Here is a 27,580-nt window from a genome sequence, read left to right on the forward strand (position 1 = left end):
TGGGGGGAATCTTCTCCACTCTTTTTTTCTTCTAGGAACAGCTCCTTTGCAGTGAGGTGCACTCTTGCTTGAAGGCGTATCCCACACAGACATGAAGTCCTCACATTGAAAGGCCATGCTGTGCCTGAGGCTACATTTGTTTCACAAAGTGCGCTTCCCAGAGTTGAGAAGGGGTGGACAAGGAACAACAGGCTTGTCCTCGATACACTTCTAGGGTTCCTCCCTCCCTTTCCAGCAGCAAGAGTGTGGGCGCCATGGTTTGGTCTCTGCTTCCCCTTACAGTCCTTTGGCCAGAAATAATCACATGGCCCCAATCCATCTACAGGGGAGGCTGGGAGATGTGTAGAAGTACATGGACTATTTGGTCAGCTACTAACTGTCTCTACCACTGGTCTGGGATAACTTAAGGAACTCTGGGCCAGCAGTTCACTGCTAGTTTTTCATGACCTTGTTCCTTGGGACTGAATTCCAGATTCTGATTCCAGTTCTACCTATTAGGACCCCTGTGGCCACATCCCTGCCTTGGTATTGTACCTCAGGTCTTATGAACTCAAGCCTCCCACTGAAAGGCAGTTCATGAGTCTGGGTCTCTGCTAACTGCAGCTTACCTAATCTGCTTACTACACCTCTACGCAGTGCCTGATGTCAAGGTCCTTGCTCTACACATACCACCTGTCTGTCTGGGCTTCTGCCTTCTGCTGGACTTGTCGGCCAGACTTCTTCTGGCTGCCTGTTGCACAATCTTCCCTCTTTTGCTTTCTTGCTATGGCTGTTCTCCACAACCGAATCTCCTCTGGTTTGACTCATCCTGTCATCATTCAAGACCTGGTTCTGCCAGGGAAAAACATAAAGAAAAAAAGAGAGAAGGTATATAAAAGGAAAGCAAAAGAAAGGCAAAGTGATGTAACTTAAGAATATTACACATAGAATGAGGTCCAAGTCTAAATTCTGCCATTACCTGCCTACATGACCACAGTTAAATCGCTGAACCTTTCTGAAACTCGTTTCCTCATCTATAACACGAAAGAGGTAGACCAGATGATCATTAAGGTCCCTTTTAGCCTTGGCATCTTATGATTTTACATGTAGGTAAGAAACTTTAAGGTTTTTTGGACTCTTCTGAGAGTAAGGAATAAGGAGCCTGGAATATAAGCACTGACTGGAAGGTGTTGTGGGCTGTGTTTTGAATGAGAACTGTTTAGAAGTATCCGGTTCTTCTGGTTAAACATTTTCCTGGGATTTACTGAGTAAAGCCTGAAACTTGGACCTTCAAAATGGAGAAGGGAGAGAGTTGGCTTTAAATATATTTCATCTGGCTGTGATGAAAGTATTAGAATTGCACAAGTAGAAAATTTATAGGGCACTTTTATAGTCTTCTCGTTTTTGCACTAGTCAGGAAAGACTGAAATTCAGTATGTTCTCAAATTAGCTAAAGAAACCCCTTGTCAAAGACCCCTCAATCCATCTGGTTATCATTATTAAAGCATTATGGGGGGTGTGCTTTCCATAGGAAAAAAACGAATAATCTCTTTAAATATGTAATTTCATTGGTTTTGAAATATGGAGGCAACTGTTATGGGAGCTATCAAAGCAGTCTGAGGTATAGTCTGAGTCGTCAGGGGAAATATAAGAAAATTTTCAATAACTGAAAGTTTAAACTTTTTCTAATGCCAAGGCCCAGGATTGTAAGATTTCTTGGAATTTTTAAAGACTGCAATTCATTGTATAGAGGCATCTGAACCCAACAGATAAATTCTGAACCACCCGGACCATATTAGAGTGTTTGAGGCCTCGAAGGTTTAGAGAAGGGCCCACCCAGATGTGCGCTCCAACACCGCTGCCCTCCCGAAGCACAGAACAGCTGAGAGCAGCTCTTGCTCTAGCTGTGGCATTTTGTTGCAAAGAGCACTGTGCCCTATGCCAGCCTTGACTCTTAACACATCAACCCAAACAAGGAAACATTTTTTTAAGCAAGATACAGTAGAAAGAGTAAGGAAGTCAGACAAACCTTGAGCCAAATCCCACTCATGAGATTTGTGACGTTGAGTCACAAACACAAACACAGTGCTTGGTTCATAGGAGACACTTAGTAAATCTCTCTTGACCTGAACCATTAAACTTCAGGGCAGTTATTTACTTAATATGGTCATCAGTTTCTTCTTAGAAGATAGTGTTTTAGAGCACAGGCTTTAAAGGAAGAACAACTGGGATCAGACCCTAACTTTACAAATACTTAACCTCTCTATGCTTCAGTTTCTTCATCTGTCAAATGGAAATCATAGTCTCAGCATCAGAAACTGATTATGATGATAACATGAGTCCACAGTGCTTAAAACAGTGCCTGTTACATAGTAAGCACTATACATGTATTTATTGTAAAAAGAGTATTCTGAATATATCTAATACATGCTCAACATGCCAAAAATGTTACATATAATATTTTCATTTTCTTTATTTTTTTTGGCATTTTATTTGTTTGTTTTAATATAATTCCATACATATTGTAAGCCCCAATCAAAGTCCTCAAGATCCTCCGAAGGCCTTCATGGAAAAGAACAAAACTCTCTCCTGCTGTTCAGTGCTTTACAGCTAACCAAGTGTTTTCATAAAAGAACCTCATTTGATCCTGACTTCTGCCCCCACCCCTGCAGAGATCCTACTTTTCTGGCTTGTCCTGGCTGATCCCCCAAGGAGACTTGGCCTTTGGCAGGAGAAACTCATTCTTGACTTGTCTCCCAGACACATCAGGCCCTAACAGGACACAGATTTATAATCATCATTTTCTGCTACTTTCAAAGCATAGGAGGTGATTCCACTGTTGCCATCCCCGATTTTAGGCTGAGATTCTTTCTTCACCAGAGATTAAAAACAACAACTTTGAAACTTGCCATTTGATGAAAATGTAAATGTCTCTTCAGTTTTCTTGTGTTTTGTTGGTGAATACATGAGGAAAGAGGGGGATGGGGGAAGTCCTTTGGAATGCAACATTTACATTAAAGGTTAGGAAATGAAAAAAAAAATAAACCATTATACTCAATACTGTTAAAAAGCACAAAAGATCCAGAATTGCCAAAGCCACCCTGAGAAAAAAGAACAAGGCTGAAGATGTCACCCTGCCCGACTTTAAATTATACTACAAAGCAACAGTAATCAAAATGGCATGGTATTGTCAGAAAAACGGACATATGAACCAGTGGAATAGAATCAGGAGTCCAGAAGTAAACCCGTATTTGTATGGCCAAAAACATACAATGGAGAAAGGAAAACCTCTTCGATAAATGGTGCTGGGAAAACTGGAAAACCATCTGAAAAAGAATGAAACTACACTATTGTCTATCGCCGCACACCAAAATTAACTCAAAATAGATGAAAGACCTGAATATAAGACCTGAAACAATAAAATGCATAGAAGAAAAGATAGGAACAAAACTCAAGGACCTTGGACTTACAGAGTATTTTATGAATTTGACCTCAAGGGCAAGGAGAATAAAAGCTAAAATAAATGAATGGGACTACATCAAACTAAAAAGCTTCTTCACAGCAAAAGAAACCATAAACAAGGTAAAGAGACAACCATCCGAATGAGGAAATATATTTGCAAGCAACGTCTCTGATAAGGGCCTAATATCCAAAATATACAAAGAACTCATATGACTCGATAACAGCAAAAAAACAAATGATCCAATCAAAAAAATAGGCAGAGGATCTGAGCAGACACTTCTCCCTAGAAAACATACAAATGGCCAACAAATATATGAAAAGATTCTCAATGCCACTAGCTGTCAGGGAAATCAAATTGAAACCACAATGAGACATCATCTCACACCTGATCAACAGGACAAGTAATAACAAATGCGGAGAGGATGTAGAAGAAAAGAAACCCTCATACACTGCTGGTGGGACTCAAAATTGGTACAGCCACCATGGAAAACATTATGGAGGTTCCTTAAAAAGAACTGATCTATCATATGATCCAGCAATCCCTCTACTGGGTATTTACCCCAAAGACTTGAAAACCCATGTCCAAAAAGATATTTGCACACTTATGTTCATAGCAGTATTATTCACAGTGGCCAGGATATGGAAGCAACTGAAGTGTCCTACGAGAGATGATTAGTTAAAGAAGCTGTGGTACATATAAAAAATGGAATATTACTCAGCCATAAGAAGAGATGAAATACTGCCATTTGTGACAACGTGGACGGACCTTGAGATAATCATGCTACATGAAATAAGCCAGAAAGAAAAAGTTGAAAATCACATGATATCACTTATATGTGGGATATAAACCCAAAAGCAATAAATGAACAGGACAAACAAACAGAGACTTATGGTCATGGACAGTAGACGAGTGGTTACCAGAAGGGAGGTGGGATGGGGGAGGTGGACGGGGTAAAGGGAGTCAAATATGTGGTGGCAGAAATCTAACTATGGAAGGTGAACACGCAGTGTAAACATATGTATGCCTTAGTGTTAAAGTGAACAGCTGAAACGTATTGGATTCCATTAACCAATGTCACCATTAAAAAATAATAATAATGAACAAATAATGCAGTAAGGGAGCTAGTTATATACTGCTATTAGGGCTAAAAGTTGCTGCAGCCTTTCTGGAAGTGATTTGGCAATATCCCTAAAGAGACTTAAAATCGTTAATGCAGTAGCCCTCCTCCCCTATTTGCTGTTTCATTTTCCGAAGTTGCAGTTATCCATGGTTGACTATGATCCAAAAATATTAATATGTTGCAAAACAACATATTTCATGTCTGGAAACTTCCAGACATAAACAGTTCATAAGTTTTGAATTGTGTGCCATCCTGAGTAGCACCATCCCATTTCACCCTGCCCCACATGTGAATCACCCCTTTGTCCAGTGTATCCACGCTCTCTATGCTCCCTGCCCATTAGTCACTCAGTAGCCTTCTTGGTTATCAGATTGACTGCCAATGTATAATGCTTGTGTTCAAGTAACCTTTATTTTACTTAATAATGGCCCCAAAATGCAAGAGTAGTGATGCTGGCAATTTAGATATGCCAAAGAAAAGCCCTAAAATGCTTCCTTTAACATAGTACACATAGGGTTCGGTACTGTCCTTGGTTTCAGGCATCCTCTGGTGTCTTGGAATGTGTTCCCCTCAAATAAGGGAGGACTCTCTGGAATGTAAGCTTCATGAAGGCAGGGATATTTTGTCAGTTTTTTATTATTATTATTATTTTTGCTTATTACTGTATTAACAATTTAGAATGTTGTCTAGCATGTAGTGTGTATTCATTAAATATTTGTTGAATGGATGAATGAGTCATCAGTCTCTTAAGTCCGCTTAAAGTAGTTCAACCTAATAAAAGTCAGAAATGCAAAGTTTCATGTGTGATCATCACAGCATAATTCATAATAGTGAAAGTTTGGAAACAATTATACAAAACAAATTATTAGTTATTTGGTTGGAGTATTCTTCAGTTTTTTAATGATATTTTACCTTGAAATTTTTGTATGTGGGAAAGTACTTATATAATTTTGGGAGGGAGAAGAGAATAAAATTTTACATATAATATGATCTAAACATCATTTATACAAAGTAATTTTTTAGCATAGAAAATATTAGAAGGAAATAGACCAAAATGATACAGTGGTTATATCTGAGTGATGAGGCATAATTCTTATTTAAGGTTTCTTAACTTTTTAGTGTATAATAAGCACATATTACTTTTAAACTTAGGAAAAAGATATATGTTACAAAATCCCTTGAACTTAGAATCAGACAGAGACCAGTTCTGCAACCTGCTAGTTGTGTATTGACATTCCATAGATTTTGGGGGGCTCATACGATATATGCATAAGTATTGTTTTGCAAGCCTAAAAACAAATATGAATTGATAGCTGTTATTGTTCTTACTATGTTGCAGCAAGGTGGTACCTTTTGAGAAAGGCATCCAGAGCATCATAAGATCCTTTCCTGATGGATGTTGAAATCCCCAGCAGATTGGAAATGACAGTGTCAGTTCCTAAAGGGGGGACCCTGTCTGCTTTCTATAGTTGATGTCATGTTACTGGTGTGAAGGAGTCTGTATTATACTAGGTTCATAGATGAGAAATCTGAGGCCAATGGAAAGGTAAACAGATTTCTCAGGGTCACACACTTAGCAGCCAATGAAGCCAGAATTCAAATGCAGGTCTCTTTGGCTCCCAAGTTCTGTGCTCTTCCTACTTACTGGGCCTCTTTGCAGAGAAGTGACTTGGCAGTATATTCTCCAGGTCTTGCTGAATTTGAGGGTTTCCTTGGATATTTCAGACGGTACTGTTCTAACCTTTTCTGTTGTTGCCAGCCAGAAACGAAACTTGACATCTCCAAATCTGAATGGGAGTTGGATAAAATGCTCCTTTGTTACTGTTTTGTTAGCAACCCTTAGATAAATGGCTTCTCTCAAATGCATAGACTGAGCTAGCTACATCCAGCAATTGTCTGTGAAATCCACATCTTCTCATTGGTTACCAAGAGATTCCTGGCATTTGCCTAATTAGTGCCACAGGGCTCATACTTTCCTCCCTTGGATTTAGTAATTAAGTCACCACCCCTGAGAAGTGCTCCTTAACCTTTCTGATAGCCTTTGCCTCTCAAAGGTGGATTCCTTTTATGTTGTTCTCCAAGTGGTATTTGTGCAACAAAGCTCCATAGTCATTCTGGTATAAGTGGAATGTTCTCCCTCCCAACACCTAAGAAACCAGCTCTGAGCATTTGCCAAGAGCTGGGTTGTGAGCTTTGTGAACCAATTGACTGGGTTCTTAGAAAAAAAGAGGCAGTTTGCTGCTAGTAATAACCCAGTGCCATTCTTGTTTAAATGACTGAATTCCGTGGACTCATTTGCCTGTCTGTTGTCATGGTGCCTGTGACCGTAATAATGGAATAGGCCATTGGAGAAGTTGGACTGGCTGGAGAAATGAAAAGAGGGACCGTGGTCCCAGGTCCAAGCCTTCACTTATGCTGCGCAGGTGGGTTCAGGCAGGCTTGGGCCTGTGTGAGATTTTATTCACGGGAGGTGTATTTGTCTGCTCAGGCTGCCATAACAACATACCATAACATACCATAGCCTAGGTGGTTTAAACAACAGAAATTTATCTCCTCTGAGTTCTGAAGGCTAGCAGTCCCCGATCAAGGTGTTTGCAGGTTCTTTTTCTTCGAATGCTTCTCCCTTTGGCTTGCAGATGGCTGTCCTCTCCCTGCGTCTTCACATGGTCTCTATGTTATCTGTGTCCTAATCTCTTTTTTAAGGACATCAGTCATAGTGGGTTAGGGACCACTGTAATTACCCCATTTTAACTTAATTACCTCTTTAAAAGCCCTAGCTCCAAATTCGGAGGTAGAGGGGTTGAATTTGGGGAGGGGGGGCACAATGCAGCCCATAACAGGATCTGCAGAGAATCAGAATAGAACAATCAGAATTAAATAATCACTTGCCACAGTCCAAACCATGAGGCTGATGTCAGCAACCCTCCCATGCTGGGTGGCTAATCAGACTCCGGGAAAGGAAAAACATCACAGAGATGGTGAGGATCCCTGCACAGATGTCTAAGCGGCACTGAGGAACAGAAATGGGTACTAGCCCCAGTGTCCCAAGCTCGCAACATCCCAGGCCTGCACATCTTCTACCTTCCCCACATAGCTCAATACACAAGGAGGCAGCATGTCTTGCTTTTTCTCCCTCTGAAATGTACCTTGAAGCTATCTCTTCTTCTCCATTCTGTTCCTCTGCTCTGCCTTTTACAGAGCATCTTCCTCCTCCACACGGACCATGGCCACTGCCTCATAGCTTCCAGCCTCTGCCCTTCTCCAGTCCACCATTCATCTGCCAGCAGGCACTTTAATGTGAAGATTGAACAGTACTCGCCTCCTTAATTACCTTTTTTATTGCCTCCAGGATATTAGCATTCCTTGAAAGTATGGTACAAGAGACCATGCTTTAAAGCCTTCAGTGGCTCCCCACTGCTTCCAGATTGATACATCTAGGAAAGCTTACAGGACCCATTTCAATCTGGTCAGACCTATCCTTCCAGCCTGACTGAATGATGTAACCCTGCCCCTCAGCCCCACCCCCCATATATATGGTCTGGCACCCCAGATCGCTTCCTCTCCCCTCTGGTGCTCCACACCTGCTCTGCTTTTCCTCTCTTGCCTCCCTACTTGAATAACTGCTCAAAGTCAAGGTCTAATTCAAATGTCACCTTTCTGTGAAGTCTGTCCCGCCACTCTTCCCAACCTTTAAGGAGAATTGTTCTCTCCCTACTCTGTAATTCCATAGCGCTTGATATATTTCTGTGTCTGTGCTTAACATCTTGATTGTTTCATTTTCTTAATGTTGTCACTAAGATGTGAGCTTAACAAAAGGACTTTGTATTATCCATCTCTATGTCCCGGCTGTCTGAAGCAGCTCCACACATAGTAGGTGCTCAACAGACAGGCATCTTGGTGAGTGAACAGATGAAGTCATGATAGTCTCTCCAGAACCTTGTTGATGGTCCATGCTGTGAGAGTCTCAGGTTGTCCAATGATGTCCTTTTCAAACCTGAGTGGCGAGCTCTTCTTCGATAGTGTCAATAACCAACTCATCTACAGCAGCACTTTTGTCCTCTGTGGGCCGAGTCACCTCCCAGTCTGGGACAGTCAGCAAAAGCACTATATAAAGTGCAGTGTAAGTTATGTGAAAATTAGACTTGAGAAAATGGAGCTGGGGATAGAGGCTAAAAATACCACTTATCCCCATCCTCTGCACCCCATCCTGTGACTTGGGACAGTACACACGTAAGAAGAACCAGGACACATGGGGAACAGGCATGGCAGCTGAGCTGTCTGAGCTCTGGCCCAAGTAGAATAAACCGTGGATACTTGGCAAGTTAATTTCCTTATTCATGTAATTCCTCTTGTGACCTCCCAAGAATAAGATGCACAAATATGTTCAAACAGTGGTCAAAAGCAGAAAAGATACAAGCACTTGCTCATCATGAAAAATAACAAAGCTGGAAGAGGCTTGAGGGGGAAAAATCTAGCCCAATATTTTTTAAACAGTTGTTTTAGCCACAGAAACTTTTTCTCAAACAAAATCTCAAGTAAGGAAGCCTAATGTATAAGTCGGATGAATATCATAAAAACTGGGTTAAATCGTACAGGGGAAGCAAGTCAGGCCTTGTTACCATGACACTCCCCACCTGACATCTTTGTGGAATGAACCTCTGCAGACCCACTAGAATCTCTAAAATCCAGATTGGCATCTCTTAATCTAGTTTAACTTTGGAGACCAACATTCATTCATTCATTCATTCATTCATTCATTCATTTTCTCTTTCTTTCTCTCTCTTCCTTTCTCCAGACATTTATTAAGCTTCTACTATAAGCCAAACACTAAAATAAAAATAAGACACAGTACCTGCCATAAGGAAACCTTGGAGTCTAAATGGGGAGACACATTTGTAAACAAACACTTGCTATAAATCCGACAAACATTTTTAGAGCTCAGAGCTATACAGGTGACACCAAGGTTACCAAGAAAGGAGAGGGCAGTTGAGTCTCCAGCTGGTGACCAAAATAAAGTTGCCTGAATGCACAAGCCAGCGGGATTTATTCCCTACCCCGCTGCTCCTACAGAAATAAAAGAGGAAGCTTTTCTGTTAAGAGCGTCTGCACCAGCCCAGGCCTCCAGCTCAGCCGTTGCCCCAGTGGCGCTGCGGGCACGGAGCAGGCCCTGGGAGGTGAAGGAGAGCAGTGGGAGGAAGTCTCTCGGCGGTGCTCAGGACGTGCAGCTGCTGCCCCACAATGAAGCAGGGCCAGTGCCTGGCCTGATTCCTTTGTCCCAGGCCACTGAGGAATTAGGAAAGCATTTGTGTCCAGAGATCTTTAAATAATGTTGTCACTCATGAGTAAACCTTAGGGAAACGCAGGCTTTCTTTCAACAGACATGAATTGAGCCCATTAGCAGAGGAAAGGGCCCTCCCCCACCTTTCATGTGTTAGTGGATAGACGGCCTGAGGAGAGAGCCAGGCTTCTGCACTCAGTGCCACATTTCAGGCTCCATTTGAGGTTGCCATTTTTGCCTCCACACAGCTCGAGTCCTGGGGCAATGCCTTTCTGCTCTAGTGAGCCTAAGGTTTTGCGGTTGAGATATGTGACTTGATGTCGTCATTTTCTATTGTGTCTCCTTTGACTTAGAAGCCTGGAGGGGACATGAATTCAGTCACCTTGCCATGATTTCCTCAGTGCCCTACCTGTGTCAGTGCGAGCCTGAGATAGTACCTATTTACAGTGAGACCTCCTGAAAATTTCTGAAGTTAGTAATTAACCTATGTTAGCAAAAGAACACTTGTTATATTATTTTCACTGAAAGAATTAAAAAAAAGTGTACTAAGGCTGTATTCTGAACCAGGCATTGAGCTTGGTGCCTGGCTCCCTTGATTGTTATAGTGGCAATTACTGCAATATTATTTGTGTACTATCTCTCTCTCTGATCTGCAAGCTGCAGGAGGGCAAGGACTGTGCCTATCTTATGAACTTCTGTAGCCCGTCTTCTAGAACAATACCAGACACACAGTAAGACACGCAATAAATGCATTGAATGATCTTCCTGATGACCTTGTAAAAAAAAAAATTGGTATCATTAGCCCATTTTACAGTCATAAATTGAGGTTCTGCAAAGTTGAGTAACTTGCTTAAGGCCACACAGCCAGTCATTAACTGACATGATAAACCCAGGGCTTTCAAACTGATGCTTGTTTATACTTGAACCTAAAGGCACTTCTTTTTTAAATTATAAAATAGAAAAGAGAAAGAATCCTTTTTTTTTTCAATGTTCTGCCTTTTTTCTAGATGAGAGAGACAGGTTACTCTCTCATAATTATAATTTTATGTCCTGCCAGGTTTTTCTCTAGGTGGTGAGGAGGATGCTTCCTAACACAAATAGAGAACGGTGGCCTTTTCCACTGTCTTCTTTTTGGGGTATGATTCGTAAAGATGAAAAAATTTGAGAAAAGGAGGAAGGTGTGAACTGAAATAGTCATGAAGGGCTTTCTTCCAGGGCTAAGAATTGAGTTAGACCTTGGAAATGAGTAGGATTTACCCAGAAGGGTAGGGCTAGACTCTGCAGGGACAGTGTGAGCCAAAGCATGGAAGGGGCAGTGAGGATAAAGAGACACACTTGTCTGGAACAGAGACAACCAGGGATCATGCCCTGGCTTCACTTAAAAGCCTGCAGGAGCTCCCTAAGCCACAAGGCTCCTCAGCTTGACGCCGAAGCGCTCTGTGACCTGGGACTGCCTGCTTCACACCTGTCCAAGCCTTTGGTCTTGTCACCTACCACAGCTCTGGCCAGCAGCCCTACTAAAGCAAACTGTACTGGCCTTGAGCAGCATGGCTCCTAGGCCTCTGCATCTTTGTACATGCTGATCCTTCTACCTGGAATCCTTTGGCCCTTGGCAGAACTTCTACTTGATGTCATCTTAGATATGACCTCCTTTGCACAACCTTCCTATCTGTCTTTTGCAACCCCTAGCAATTAGCTCCTTTCCTCACACTCCCAAACCCTCCTTTATTTGCATCTATTTCTCGGTCCAACTTTCATGTCTGCACATCCTTGCCCCTGATCCAGTCTTACATTCTCCACCCCGTATCTACCACTTGGATTTATATCCTCAATCCCTTCCAGATGGTCTCTCCAGCTCTATTAACTAAAACCTACCTCATCATGAACTGACTGCTTCTTCCAAATCCTTCTCGTGTTTCCCTTCACACTCCTCAACCCTCAAGTCAGGACATAGGTAGGTATCCTTTTTTCCCAAGGCCACTTTTAGGACTGTCCTCTCCCATCCTCTTATTTAAACAAACTTCACAGCAACAAAATCTGCTTCTTTGCTTCTTTTGTAAGAGTTGTGCTATTTAGAGATACTGACTCTTTCTCCTTTTCATCACTGTCATTCATTGATCGAGGCCTTTGGCACCAACTTATAGACATTCTCCACTCCAATCCTGCTGTCATCTTGGATGACTTTAGCATCAATGTGTCTGGCCTCTCCCTGTTGGAATACTGTTCCTCTGCATTCCCCTCAGCTACTCCCAGAGTCACACCCTAGACCTTGACATTGTGTAAAATTCCTCTGTGTGAATCATAGAAATCATAGATTCATAGACATCAGTGATTCTAACAACGCACTCTGACCAGAGATCCTACCTGATCAGCTGTGCCCTCTGAACTCACCACAGTCTCTAGTCCACTCATCCCTCTCCTTTGCCCATCCATGTACCTATTCCAGTCAGTGCTCCTATCCACGAGCCTAATTCAATCCGGTTTGGATTCCATGGTTCATCATTTCCACTCTTCCTGACAATACCTTCAACTTTTTGCTCTTGTATCTTTGCTCTCTTTTGAGAAAAACCACAACCCTAAATAAACTTAGTGTCTGCTTTCTTCATACCTGTAGCAGGCAGCCAAGTCACGCTAGAGGAAAACATTCAAGAGAAGAAAGTATACAACTATACATCTATGATCACCACCCTCAACTGAGCCCTTAACAATGCCCAGAAATCTCATATATTTCTCTGATTACCTTACTCTTCACAACTTCCCTTTCAAAACTCTCTACTCTGACACTTCCAACCCTCACTCCCATCAGGCCTGTGAACACTCAGCACCGCCACTGGTCCATCGCTCCTCCTGTGTCTGTGGCCAGGCCCTCTGCCTGGGGTCTGGCTCCCCTTCCCTCTCTTCCTGAAGAATCCATCCATCAGCGTTTAAACATATCCAAGTTTCTCCACCTTAAACCACTTCCCTTTTGTAAACGAACCTCTTGGAAGAGTGATATGCATTCGCTGTTTTCATTTTCTGACTTCCTGCCCTTCTCAAACCCTCTGGCCTAACTGCAGCAGACTTTCACTGGCTGACGAGGACCTTCCACTCTGCTCAGTCCAGCAGGCAGTTTTCAGTCCTCATATTACTTGACCTTTCAGAGAAATTCAGCAGTGTTGACCACTCTTTCCTTCCTGAAACATTATACTCCTTGGTTGTCTTGTGACAACCCATCTTCTGGTTATCTTTCTACCTCTCAGCTGTTTTTTCTCAAGCTCTTCCACTGGCTTATCCTCCTTTATGCAGCCTTCAAATGATGGAGTTTCTCAAAGCTCATACCTAGGTTCTTTCTTCGCTCTAAACTCTCTCCACAGAGTTTCAGTTACCACATATTAGCTTACAGCTTCCAAATTCATTCTCTAGCCCTCTCTCTAAGACCCAGACTTACAGATACCCAACAGCCTACTGATATCTCCAAACTCAATGCGTATAAAGTGCAATTTGAGATGCACTCCTCTCATTGCACCCCCTCCCCTGGTGCTCATTGCTTAGTGTCCCATCTCAGGGATGCCACCACAGTCATCCATCTAGTTATGATGTCAGTGATCCTTGACCACTGCCCCTCACTCAACCCTCAGATCTCATCCAGCAATGGGTCCCATGCATCTTATCTCCTCCATACATCTCTTATTCTTCTACCTAATACCATCTTCACTCCACTGTCCTAGTTCAAACCACCTTTGCCTTTTACCTGGAAAGGTCATCCTGCAGAAAACTTCTGATGTATCAGCACATTTATAGTCTCCTCCAAAATTTACTCTCACTGTAGTCAACAGTGATCTTTCACAAACAAACAAACCACGACAAAACACGAAGTGAATTATGTCTCTTTTATTAAAACCTTTGGGTGGTTTCTCATTGCCCTAAGGCTGAAAATCCAGGTCCTTAGCAAAGTCACCCACATGCTGCCCAATCTTGGTCCTCCCTGAGCTCCTTCCCCTTCCTGAGCCTTCGAACATGATGTTTCTTCTCCACTTAGAGTGTTCCTCTGCTCACCTCTGCCTTGGCACGTGGCCTAATTAACTATTTATTTATCTTGCATATCTCATCTTGAATGTCACTTCCTTAGGAAGGTTCTCCTAATCACCCTCCCCACAAGGGAAACTGCACCCTGGCTCCCAGTTCCTTCCATGCTTTCACAGCATCCTCTGCCTCTGCTTTGTAGCATTTCTTATCATGAAATAATTACTTGGGTAATTATTTAATAATTGTCTTCTTTACTGGAATGTGAACTTCTCTTTTTCACAGCTATATCCCCATGGCCTAGCACTTTACCTTGCAAAAGTAGATGCTCAACAAATTTTTGTCAAATAAATGGCAGTACCTTTTTCTGTGACTTTGTTTGAATGACAGACCACTTCGTCTTGTAGCATCTGTGTTCATTTTCCCTACGAGGGTGTGAGACTTAGGCTTTTTCACTTCTCTTTCACCTGCTCCTGGAATTGTGCGTGTCACATAGTACCAACTAGTTGAGCAAATGAATGAATTAACTAAATTATTTGATTGAGTATGTGGGGTGGGCCAGATGGTGGACAGCTCAACAGAGACAGCAGTGAGAAAAGCAGTCTAAGGTTTTTATCTTCAAGTCTTGAGTTTTCTGGTTTTCATTAACTTTCAGCTATAAAAATGCTTCAGGGATTTGTTCCCTATAAAAAGCCAGTCCCTGATCTTGGTTTCTCATCAAGGTTTAATTGCCCTTGAAGCCCAGATACTTAACTTGAGCTTCTGTTCTTTTTTCTCCTTACTGTGGAAACTAACAGAGACATCCCTTTGTTTCAGGCTCAGCGGAAACAACTTGGCATCTGTCTTCTCCATAGTCATGGCAGCTAACTTTCTCTCTGTGATAGACGTACTCAGTGCCAGGACTCTCGTTAGGGTTTCCCACTTGGGACAAAGAGAGATCCTGCCACCACAGTACCATCATTGTGGTTTAAGCAGTCTCCATATTTTAAGGCAGAACATTAATAGATAATTATATTAAATATCAGTATTTTTCCTTCTTGTCATTACTGCTCATTTCAAAAGATAAATCTTTACTAATAAGTCAGCATTCACTCACCCTCTTTCTTAGGAAATTCTCCGAATTGTATTTCTATGGGGATATTTTCCAAAGACATGGTACTCACCCTTACTCCTGAATTTGTGTGTTAGAGTTTGAGAAAAATTTTTCTCTCACCTTCTGGACATTTTCTCATAATCACCAGGGGTACAGCTGAAAAGTTCTGGCTCTGCTGTAATCAGCATTTACAGGTAGATGCCTAGAACTTGAATTTTAAACCAGCAACCCAGGTGCTCCTGATGTACACCGAATTTTGAGAATCGGGGTACTTCCTTGTAAGTTTAAGTCAATGACCTTTTCATCCTTGAGTACACTAGAGTGTTTAGCAGACAGGAATAGAAGGGCATTCTCAGCAGAGGAACTAGGTTTCTACTGGGCTAATAAGTGGTAGTGTTAGCTAGAGAATTCACAGGAGGGGTTTGACTTGGAAGATGAGTTTGTTTGGGGGCACATGGTGTGTGACTGGCCTATGAGACATGTAGGTGGGAATGCCCAGGAAACAGATGTGTCTGGAATTAAAATGATTCTGGGGATATAATGCAAAGCATTGTTTTAGCTTGCTACCAACTTATCACCTCAACTGCTTTATTTAATATGTAGCTGACATTTAGTTAGCGAGTCCTTAGTAAGCATCAGACACTCTGGTGCACACGACACACATTGTGAAGTAGGTACTGTCATCATCCCTGTTTTACACAGGAGGAACCCGAAACTTGAAAACTGAGGTAATGTACCCAGGCCGTGCATCTGGAAAGGATCAGAGCCGGGATTCAAACTGGCAGTCTGACTCCATCACTCATAATCATTATCCTATGCTACGCTGTTTCTCAAAACATTTAAACCACAACCTGCAGTTAAAAGTACACTTTACAACAGCATAGGGTATGCAGTCAATAATATGTGGATTACTAGACTAATCAGGGGGATCACTTCATAAATTACATAAATGTCTAACCACTATGCTATATACTTGAAACTAATATAAAATAATATTGAATGTCGACTGTAATTGGAAAAAGGTACACTTTACATCACAACTGGGTACACATAGATACACATTACACACATGCAAACACACGCGAGCAATTAAGCAAAAGTTTAGCAAAATAGCACTTACCCTTACTAAATATGATGCAGCCTGATATTCTCTACGCAGGTTTATATTATTATTATTTTTTTAAACGTTGGTCACTTCTATTAAATTGATTTCACAGCCAGAGTTTGAGTTTGACAAACACTGCTGTGTTTTATTCTCTTGGACAGAATATTTCATTTCAATTCCCAGCCCTTGTCATCCCCCCACTCCCCACCCCACCTTTGGGAGAGAAGACTAAATGTTGCTGCATGCTTCTCTCTTTTACTGCTAGAGAAGGTATGAAAGTTTTTATAAAAGGCTGGGGTATAGGGGGTTAAGGTCAGCCAGGAAGCCACTCCTTTCAGTAGACTGATCAAATCTTGTCTTGGCTGAAAAAGATGACTGCAAAATGTTCAAAATCACAACAAAGAATGCAATACAAAACAATGTGTGCCAAGTAGTGATTATAAGTACGGACTTCAGCAGCACACAGACCTGGGTTCACATTCCAGCATTACAACTTATTAACTGTATAATCTTGGGCCAATATTTTACTTCAGAGGGATGTTGTGGAAGGATAAAATGCAAACTGTGCATTGGTTCATTCAGCACCTCCCACAAGTCTGTCCTTTAGTAGGCACTAAAGAAATAGTATTAATATCTTTATTAATTTAATGTAAGGCATAAAATATAGACTAACTTACAAACTGACTACTCATCTGTTAAAGCAAAGTGAAATCCCCAGACTGTTCAATAATGACCCAATCAATCATTCAATGACGTCTTTAGTTAATAAACATTAACTTAGAACAAGTTATTAGTAGGTCATTTAAAGGAGACTTTAAATATTGACTTTATTACAGGGTGTAGGCTTTAGAAGAGGCTGGTAGCTAAATGTCACTACATACAGCCTTGGGCATAGAGTTGTTTATTTTGAGACATTTGGAGGAGAGGTCACCTTGCAGGTCTCTGGGAATGTGAACATCACTTTCTTCAGGGTAGATAGGGTCACTCTCGAACAACCAAGCCACATGTGCAGAAACTCCGGTGACCTTTCAGGAAATCATCAACAAAAAAGAGCTATGTGATTAAGTAGGTATAATCCCAAGATATACAAATCACAGAGATAATTCTACATATGAGACGAGAAAAATTTTAGAAGACTCTCAGATTCATTAAGTACCAGAATTAGAGTCTATCTCCGGAAGTAATAAAGAAACAATTTAATGTTGACTTTATAAACTAAGCACTGATGAGAAGGGAAACTCACATGATTTGAGATTCAATGTTTTACTTTCCCTTTCTTTTAATATAAATCCACTTTAAAAATGGAAATAAAGTTCAAAAAAGCATTCCTAGTACCTGAACTTTTCAGTCCAGTCCACTATGAGTTTCTTTCATTACTTTTAGACTTGTGTTAGGTCTCCATTACCAGGTAAAATTTATTGGGCTCTTATCCCTAAATTCCAAGCAAATAGTGTCCCAACGGTGAGAACCAAGGAAGAGGAATAGAATGGATTCAGGATAGAGGTTAGAGAGGGAAAAAATACACAGGACGAGAAATTCTAAGGACACTCTATGCTGCTATATCTCTCAGGAGCACAGGGTTCATAAACTCTTGTGTTCTCCACCGTACCTTCATCTGGTAAGGACATGGTCACAGCTGCATTTCCTAAGCCCCTCAGGTGTGCCAGCCACTAGCTGAGCACACTGTGCAAGGGGTTTCCATTAGTTCTCGTGACAATCTTTTGAAATGGGTATTACTAGCTTCATTCCATAGATGAGGAAATTGAGGACCAGAGAAGTTAAGAAAATTGTCCAGGGTCACACAACTGATTGGGGCAGAGTCACCGTTTGAACCCAAAGTGGGCGACTTCAAAGTTTGATCTCCCTCCTTCGCGGCTTCTCATGGGCAAATCTGCAGTGCCTACCTGAACTCCAGCAAAAATACCACTGATGCTATTCTGTTGATCAACGCAGGCTGCCAGGCACTAAAATAACCTGTATAATTCCAAATTAATTCCAAGATATAAAAGCGTGTAAAGGACAGTGGTTTGAATGAAAAAAAAGATCACTGGACTGAAACTCCATGGAGGCAGGGGCCATGTATATTTGGTGTCTCATTGTGTGTCTGGGGCTGATGCTCAAAACTTACTTGTTGAATGAATGATTGTGTATATGAATTAATGAATCAACAATTTGAAATGGAATTCCAGGTTTAAGTCCCATTTCTGCTACTTGCTAGGGCCTTGATTTTAGGCAAATTATTTAACTCCCTTAGTTTTAGTGCTACTCTCTGCAAAATATGCACGGCACTTTCACGACACTTTCTACTTCATAGAGTAGTGGTTCCTAAACTTTGCTGTATCTCGCAACCACATGTGGACCTTTAAAAACTCCACATCCAGGCTTCCATCCCCAGAATTCTGACTTAAAGAGTATAGGGTGTGACCTGGGCATTTATTTATCAACTCCCTAGGTGGTTTATTAATTGATAGCAAAGTTTGGGGACCACTGTTACAGGGATATCCTTTTCTGTTTTGGAGGAATTGTCAAATATAACAAGGGAAATAAAACTACTTTCTAAAACCTGAAAATGCAGTTAAGTATAAACAGTTACTATAAAATCAGTCCAAGTGGACCTAGAACTTCTGCCCACTGAGGTCATGACAGAGGAGGAAACTAGTTACTCAGATCTCCCGTATGCCACATCAGTCAATCTGTCTGTACATCAAAATAACCTCCCTCCTGGTTCACCTGATCAGGTGGAAGAATTGAAGTCAAGTCCCAGGAAAAGGAGGATTTGGTTAATATCAGGGCTGGCACAGGTTAACAGTGATCTGGACAATTGCCCTGCTGGATGAACTTGTCTTTAGTTGGCCTCACTTCCAGTTCCGACACCTCCGCCCACTCATCTGCACGCACCAGGCATGCATGTACAATTCTTATTCAGAGATCCTCCCAAATGTGTCTATTTGTTTTATTCCTCCTGGTCACTTTTTGACCCAATCCTCCCAAGCTGACCCCATCAAAGAGCTGTTGTGTTGTTGGAGGAAGGAAGATACTCCCTTATCCTCAGCAGCTCCCCTGCCCATCACCTTCCTCTGCCGTTACCCTATTGAGGTTCAGCTAAGTTAGAGGGCTATCATGGTGCCAAGAACAATATTATTTAATTTTTAAATAATAGTCTATTGAGAGGAGAGGGTCATGAAGTAGTCAAACTGCCACGAGGAATTTTGCCAAGAGAATGATTCAGAAGCCTTCCAACTATTCACCTCTGTTCCCTTGTTCAGTTAGGAAAAATCCTAGAGTCACCAAGTATTTCAGGAGCAGATTCTTCCATTTTTTTTCCCATGTTGGTCATTATCTAACAACTTTGCATAAGCTAGTCTTCCAGTGGCAGAACAATCGAAATAGCCATTATTCTCACTGGCTTTTGAGTAGCATGTAATAGCCACATGCTCTCAGCCTGATGATTGACCCATCTGAGCCTCAATTTCCTCTTCCACAAATGGGGATAATAACACCTTCCCTGTTTAGGATCAAATGACATAAACTATGTGAGACCATGTTAGAAATGATAAAGCTGTAAAAATATGCAAGACCTGCTAGGCAAAAGGAGCACGCAGTTCATTTAGACGTAGTCCCTGCCCTCAAGGAATGGGTTGTCTTGAAAGGGAAAGAGACAAAACAAGAAAATAAATACCATAAAGTTCAATTGTTAAATTGCTTATAGTCCTGATCCTATAGGGGTATGAAACTGCAATAGTCACAGCCTTTTAAAAACCTTTCTACCACATCTTTGAGTTTACAAAGAGATCTCAACATCCATATTCTCATTTGATTGACGCAACCACCCAGTGAAGGCAGCAGGCTCAGGTTTCTTCCCCAGAACCACGCAGCCCAAAAGCAAAGGAACTGAATGTAGAACTTTTGTCTTCTAATTCCCTTCCCACAAGAACAAGAGCTGCTGTGTACACCATAGATGGAAAGATTACAGGCAGCCTACAGATCACATTTGAAGCCTATAGCACCAAAGCCCAGTCTTTGAGTCAAAATATGATTTAGAGTTGGTTCTAGAAAGTAATGAGCAGTGTGTCATCCATTCCCTTTTCATGAATTTATGATGTGTTTCTGGATCTGTAATTTTACACCTGATTAAAGAAGTATGTCTGGGAGGAAGGCCATTCTCAGGTCTGTGTGTGCTAAACCTTGTGTTTTTAGACCCCCATATATCTATCCCAGGAGTGTGCTCAGGGGCCCTCATAAACCTGGGGTTCAGGGAGAGAACAGCAGCCTTAGTAATCCCACTTCCCGTCTCCAACCAGAGTCCTCATCACCCTAACTCATAAAAATCTCAAACAGAGTCATAGAGTACTATGCAAAAGGAGCAGGAAGTGCCTTCCGGTCCCCTAACAGCTAATCAGGTTTAATTGTACAATTTTGGAGTTGATTGTCCACAGCTCGATCCCTGCTCTGCTACTCTCTGTTGCTGCAGTTGATTAATGGAGGAAGCTGCTAACAGCATAAGCATTCAGCTCAGAGCATGGCATAATGATGGTGGAATAGAAAACCTTCACTTTCACATGTGTCTGTTAATCCTTCCTTCCAGTAATGATGCTAGTCAGAGGAAACATGGCTACGTGTGTGTCATGGGCCATATACGTAATTGCAGAGGTACAAGCACACCTGTTTGCAGATGGGCTGACGGGCCTGGTAATAATACAGAAGATCACTCAGCAGTAGCTGAACCATTAAGGTAATTGGCTCTGTTTGGAGAAGCAGAATAATTTTATCTTTAATCAAATAAAAACCAAGTCAGTCAACAACCTATTAATCTATTAGCTCTCAGGAACAGTTGATTAGCTCAAAAGAAAGAGTATGAATTTTGAACATGTATGGACCTGGTTCTTCCATCAATGGATGGTGAGTTCAGGCACATTACTTACCTCTCTGGTCTCGGTTTCCTAGTCGACAAAACGGGGGTGATAATCATAAGATGATTAACTTAGGGTTGCTGTGAGGATTAGAGATGAAAAGTATTAAGACCTTGTCTCAGTGCCTGAAACAGCCCAATATGTGTTCAATAAAAGGTAATGGTTGCTGTTATTATTGATGATGATAGTATTGTGCTACAGCTCTGTGATAGCTACTTCAGAATGTCTGCTTCCCACTACCCCAAGTTTACTACTCATAGTTAATGCTCAAGGAATCAAACAGAAAATACATTTCATGTGCAAAACTTTATGATGCTGATTCTGAAAGAGGCGGGGGAGCTGTGTGAAATGGGGTAGCAGGGAAGGCCTCCTGAAGGAGGGAGTCATAACCATGGATTGGAATATGGAGGAGCAAAGTGGTCAGAGCATGGTGGGTAGGGGTATTGAGTAAATCAAAGTATGGCGGCCAGAAAGAGTATGCCTGTAAGTGTGGGGAGAATGCACAGGGCTGCAGAGACGGGAGCCTTGCACAGCCATGGACAAGTAGTTACACTTGATGCAGTGATTTCACTTTACCCCTGTTCCCCCAGCCCCCTAGCCAGACTAGCTTCTGACAACCCTTCAGAGCTGATCTCCAACATCTGCCGATGAGCTCTCTTGTGCCGTACTGCCCCATAAGCAAAATAGCAATAGTGATAAGGAGAACAACTGATGTTCACTGAGCACTTCCAACGTGGCAGTACCTGTGCTGAGCATTTCACATGCATTATTTCATTTAATCCCACACACATGAAAGGAGCAACACTTCGTTTTATAGGTTGGAGAAGTAGCTTGCCCAAGGTGGAGGCCCAGGATCACTATTATATGTTAATTCACATGTCTCATCTAGTAGATTCATGAAGACAGTGATCAGCACCTATTCCTTTTAGAGACTCCTCAGTGCCTAACATGGCAGGCCTGGCACAAAGTAGGAACTCATAAATGCTTGCGGAATGAATGAGAAGTCATTATTGAGTATACAACAGGGCTCTGGTTCCAGAGGCTCTAGGGAGATCACCAAGCGAACTGGGAGACCTCCCCTCGGAAACACAGTCATAAAGAATGAGGCACTCAGAAGCCTGGGTCTCTGAACAGTGGGAGGCTGATACAGGGGCACAACCTGGGGGGCTTACTGCATCTGAACCCTGCCATTGGACAGTTGGATCTATTCGAACAGCTTCTCTGCTGTCAGTAAGTGTTGTCCTGGGAACTTGGACAACGCTGAGCCCACAGGTAGAGTTCAGTGGTTGGGCCAAAGGTGATCACTAAGGGAAGATGATAAAATGGGTAAAGGCAGGGGTGAGAGTTAAAAGATTAACACTAGTACAGCAGGGGTGCTGACCAAATGAGACAGTCCCAAGCCTGTAGTGCTAGAGCAGGGCCTTGAGACCACCCACTTTGCCATTGGTAGTTGGGTTTCTGGGAGGTCCAAAGGTTCCCTGGGAGAAGCCAAAGCTGGTTGGGAGAGACATTTGGCTGGGGTGGGGGAGGGAGTGGTCAGAGAAGTCCTTCTGTAACAACTGAAACATTTCCAGAAGAGTAGCAACTGGCAGGTCCCTACTGATGTACCGTGAATACCACAAGCATATGAGGTTGAAATATAGCTAAGAGAGTAAGCCATTTTTCAAAAGCCACCCGTCCTATTTTGAGACTTTTGTTAAAACTAGACAATATATCCATAATTCTATTTAGGCACACAGAAACTGTAATTTCTCCATGTGGTAAGAATGAATAAGGGCCCCTCTGTCAACTCCATGTTGCACAAACCCTACTTTTACCTTAAGACTTCTGGTTTGCTTATGGGAATTGTGACTTTTTGACATACAGACCAAGAGCCTGGATGTTGATTAGCAAAGATTTTTTTCTTTTGTGGAGAAATGTAAGTTCTAATACGTTTCCCCTCCACCCTATTGAATCGTCTTGTGCCTATCCTATTTTGGAGTCCATGGTACAGCTGAAGTGCCTGCATTACTGTTTTACAAACCTGTAAATCTGAAGTAGCCTTAACACTAGCTTCAGGATGAAAAGAAGCTTCCAGTAGTTTTTTTTTTTAATCCCTGAAATTATCAGTTGTTAAATGGTTATGCTTTTTCCTCAAATACAAAAGGAGTTGGTGGCAGTCAGCCAAGAGAAATACAGCCTTGTCGAGAGAAGCAGACTGCTATTAAAACCCACAGTGGTCGTTAACAAAGATGATGTCATAATTAAATGCCTGGGCCTCCCTGGGATCCCCAGGGCTGAGAATAGATGATCACAGTCTTTAGCAAGCCAGTGAATAGTTGCCTGCCTAATGGTGTTTGGTGAAAGTGCACAGTCTCCAGGGCGAAGTGGTTTTCTGCAAAAGGATCAGAGACCTCTGTTGTACCATGCTTGCAAAGCTGGTGGCCAGCACAGGGCATTATGAACTGATGACTTTGGGCTTTGATGAAGAAAATGGTTGGAATTTCATGTGTGGAGAGTCCTTCAAGAAGTCTCCGTGAGTAATACTGTCAAACGCAACTGAGCCTATATTAGGATAGGCTCCAGTTCCAGTGGTTGTGAGAGGAGGAACAGTTCTTTAGGGTTTTCATAGTTGAGTCATCATTATTAATTTGTAAAAACATAAGAGGATTCTGATATTCATAATGTTAGAGACCCCCACTATCACAAAACAAAAATAAGGAGGAAATTGGGAGTAGCCAAAAGCCTAACTTTTATTCACTTTTTTCTCTATTTCTCTTTTTTTCCCACTCTCCCCTCACCACCCCCCATCCCAACTTATGTTTTTTAAGGTCCCTCTCACCTATGGCTGGGTGCATACTGTAGTGGCAAGAATGCAGCCTGTGATCAAATCTGAGTCAAAAAAATCACTCTGGTCAAAAATCTATCACTCTGGTCAAAAAAATCATCAGAAAAAAATAATTATACAAAATATGCTTATTAAGTCTATGGCCATGCCATCCTGAACAAGGCTGATCCCATCTGATCTCGGAAGCTAAGCAAGGTCGATCCTGGTTAGTACTTGGGTGGGAGACCACCTAGGAAGACCAGGCGCTATAGGAGTAAAAAATAAAAATATAAGGGATTGTAAGCTGACAAAGTCCTTGCAATCTGTGAGGTCAACCAAGGGTTACCTCGCCTAAAAAAAATAAATAAAAAATAAATAAGTAAACAAAATATATTTATTAATTATTTACCATCTAGCATCCTTGTTTAAGAAATAGTAAAATATAGATAATTGCTTTGCAACTTCAGGAGCATTACATAACCTCTCTTGATTAGCCTTCTCATCTATAAAATGGAGTTTGGAAACTCTCCCCATTATATGATTGTAAGGAAAGTAGAGAGGATGATTGGAATATTCATCAGATTCCCTTCCTTAGAATTGATGACAGCAACAATGCTGAGGAGGGGATGATCTTGACTGTCCTCGTAATAGTTGTAGACGAGTCATTTTTCAGCTGGTGGAGGAATGAGGGGAGCTCTGATGCTCTCTACTTTTTCAAGCTTCCCCTCCCCGAGGGAGTCTGGGGAAGCTAGACTTTCATCAGCATTATTTAGGTCTCACTTATCATCTACACAACCTTCTTCACTTCGAGGAGGAACCTCAGATTGCTTGGGGCTCATTAACCAGAGTTGCCTCAGGTATCATCCACGCTGAACACAACGAGAGTCATAGTAACAGTGTTAGTTGGTTAAAAACCTTCTCAGGCTCCTTCCTACACAGTTCCCCCATAGGGATTCTGGTTCCTTCCTAGTTTGAGTCCACTACTCAGTCAGGAATCCACTGAGGGACTCACCACTGTCACTGTCACCGTCACCAGGACCCTCCGTGAGAATGACGAGGAAGCTGAGCAGTGCAGGACCAGCCCTCACTACAGCAGAGTCACCCTTAGCACTACACAGGAAAGGACTCTTTTTCACATATGTCACACCTTGTCATTTTGGGTTAAAGGCAGGGCAGCTTATGTTCCCATGTCTCACAGTGTTTCTTATGAGAACAGTTCCTGCACTTTTCTACCAACAGACACTGTCTCCGTAGCCTTAACCAGGTTATGGAGCAGATTCCATGATGTCCTACTTATTCCTCATCTCACCCTGCTGGTGCCCAAACCAGAAAGTGCTGTTCTGTGAAAGATACTGGTAAGAGAATGAAAGGACAAGCCACATACTTAGAGAAATATTTATGGAACACATGCCTGATACAGTACTTGTATTCAAAACATGCAAAGAATTCTTTTAAGACAGTTTTATTGAGCTATAATTCGCATACCTTACAATTCACTCATTTAAAGTATATAATTTAGTGGTTTGGGGTCTAATACATTATTAATTTTTTTTTAAATTGTGGTAAAGTGTATATGACAAAATTTGCCATTTTAACCATTTTATGTGTAAGTGGCCACAAGTAAGTGGCATTAAGTCTGTTCACAATGTTGTGCAACCATCACTACTACCCATTTCCAAAACTTTTTCATCACCTCAAACAGAAACTCCGTAACCATTAAGCAATAATTCACCAGTCCCTCCCTTTCCCCCAGATTTTAGTAATCTCTAATCTACTATCTATCTCCATGAATTTGCCTATTCTAGTTAATTCATATAAGTGGAATCATGCAATATTTGTTCTTTTGTATCTGGCTCATTTCATTTAGCATGTTTTCTGGGTTCATCCATGTAATAGCGTATGTCAGAATTTCATTCCTTTTTATGTTGGAATAAATTTTTATTGTACATCTATACATTTTGTTTATCCAGTCACATATCGGTGGACACTCGGGTTGATTCCACCTTTTGGCTGTTGTGAATAATGCTGCAATGAACATTGGCATCCAATTATCTGTTCCAGTCTTTGCTTTCAATTCCTTTGTATATATATCTGGGTGGTGGAATTGCTGGGGTTATATGGTAAGTCTATGTTTTACTTTTTGAGGAACTAGTAAAATATTTTCCATAAAGGCGGAAACACTTTACATTCCCACCAGCAATGTATGAGGGTTCAATTTCTCTACATTGTTACCAATAGTTGTTTGCTGTTTTTTTTTTTTAATTACTGCAGTCCTAGTGAGTGTAAAATGGTATCTCTTTATAGTTTTGATTTGCATTTTCCTAATAACTAATGATGCTGAGAATTTTTTCATGTGCTGTTGGCCGTTTGTGTATCTTCTTTAGAAAAGTGTCTATTTGAGTCACTTTCCTATTTTTTAATTGAATTGTTTTTCTCATTGTTGAGTTGGAACAGTTATTTATAAATCCTGGATATATGACTTCCAAATATTTTCTCCCATTCTGTAGGTTGTCTTTTCACTTTCTCGATAGTGTCCTTCTATGCACAGAAGTTTTTAGATGAAGTTGAGTTATCTAATTTTTCTTTGTAGCTTTTGATACCATATCTAAGAATTCTTTGTCAAATCCGGGTCATGAAGGTTTATCCCCGTTTTCTTCTAAGAGGTTTATGATTTTAGCTCTTACATTCAGATTATTGATTTGTTTTAAGTTACTTTTTCTTTTCGGTGTGAGGTAGGGATCCAGCTTTATTTTTATGTATGTGGAAATCTAGCTGTCCCAGCACTATCTCTTGATGAGATTATTCTTCACTTTAGTGCTTATTGCAAAGTGAAAGAAGCCAGTCTATATGATTCCAGTTGTATGACATCCTAGAAAGGGCAAAACTATAGAGACAGTTTAAAAGCAAACAAACAAACAAACAAAAACCTCAGTAGTTGCCAGAAGTTCAGGGATGAATAGGTAAAGCACATGGGACTTTTTTAAAGCAGTGAAACATTTTTGTGTAGCACTGTAATGATGGATACATGATATAATGCATTTTTCAAAACTCATAGAACTTTACAGTACGAAAAATGGACCTTAGCATGGCCAGATTTTAAAAATCATTTAATAGTTTGGAGGATCCCAAGAAGGAATGCAAACTGTAACAGGAGACTCTAACTTTATTACAGATGTTTGATGCCTCAGCGGAGGGGGTAGAGGGAAAAGTGCTGACCTAAGTAACTTCGAAAATGAGTTGAGTTTTTAAGACTAAAGTCAAAAGGAACTGTACCTAAGTATTGTACTTTAGTTTATAAAGTTGTTTCCCATTGTGATAAAGGTTAACAATTTTGATACTGCTATATATGTATACTTGAATTGAGTAATTAAGTAAATGGATAGCAGACAGTGGGAGCTAAGCCCTGTCACTGTTAAGAGTATTTGTGGATTGGCAAGGTGATAATGCCAGAATGATCCATGTAGTAATGGATTAGAGTTAGAGACATTAGTATGAATGTACATTTAGCTTAATATAGATTTGTTTTCTTGTGGGATACAGGAGCCAACTGAAAGAGGTCGCAACGGGCTGGAAAAATTTGAGCTACAAAATAAATAAAGCAGTTTTAAGATGATAACCCAAAGTCTAAAATAAATATCTATGAGTCCATTCTAATATAAATGATTGAATAAATAAATGAATAGGGGAGAAGACACAAATCTCTCATGAAGAAGGATTCAAAAAAAGGAGTAATTTTATACTGGCAAAACCTGATGAGCATACTTCAACCAGGTGACCAAAGTCAATATCACAGTGATAAATCATGTTGGTAGTATATACCTTGA

The 27,580-nt window shown here is 41.2% G+C and overlaps 1 protein-coding gene and 1 pseudogene across 2 annotated transcripts in view; both read left to right on the forward strand.

Moving 5' to 3' along the window:
* The window catches only part of ME3 (malic enzyme 3), a 270,223-nt gene that overhangs the window by 149,431 nt on the left and 93,212 nt on the right, over nucleotides 1-27,580 (forward strand). The gene's annotated exons all lie outside the window — the stretch shown is intronic.
* On the forward strand, nucleotides 23,913-24,031 carry LOC118603704 (annotated as a pseudogene).

Source organism: Rousettus aegyptiacus, unplaced genomic scaffold (assembly GCF_014176215.1).
Source record: "Rousettus aegyptiacus isolate mRouAeg1 unplaced genomic scaffold, mRouAeg1.p scaffold_m13_p_5, whole genome shotgun sequence".
NCBI classification, from domain to species: domain Eukaryota; kingdom Metazoa; phylum Chordata; class Mammalia; order Chiroptera; family Pteropodidae; genus Rousettus; species Rousettus aegyptiacus.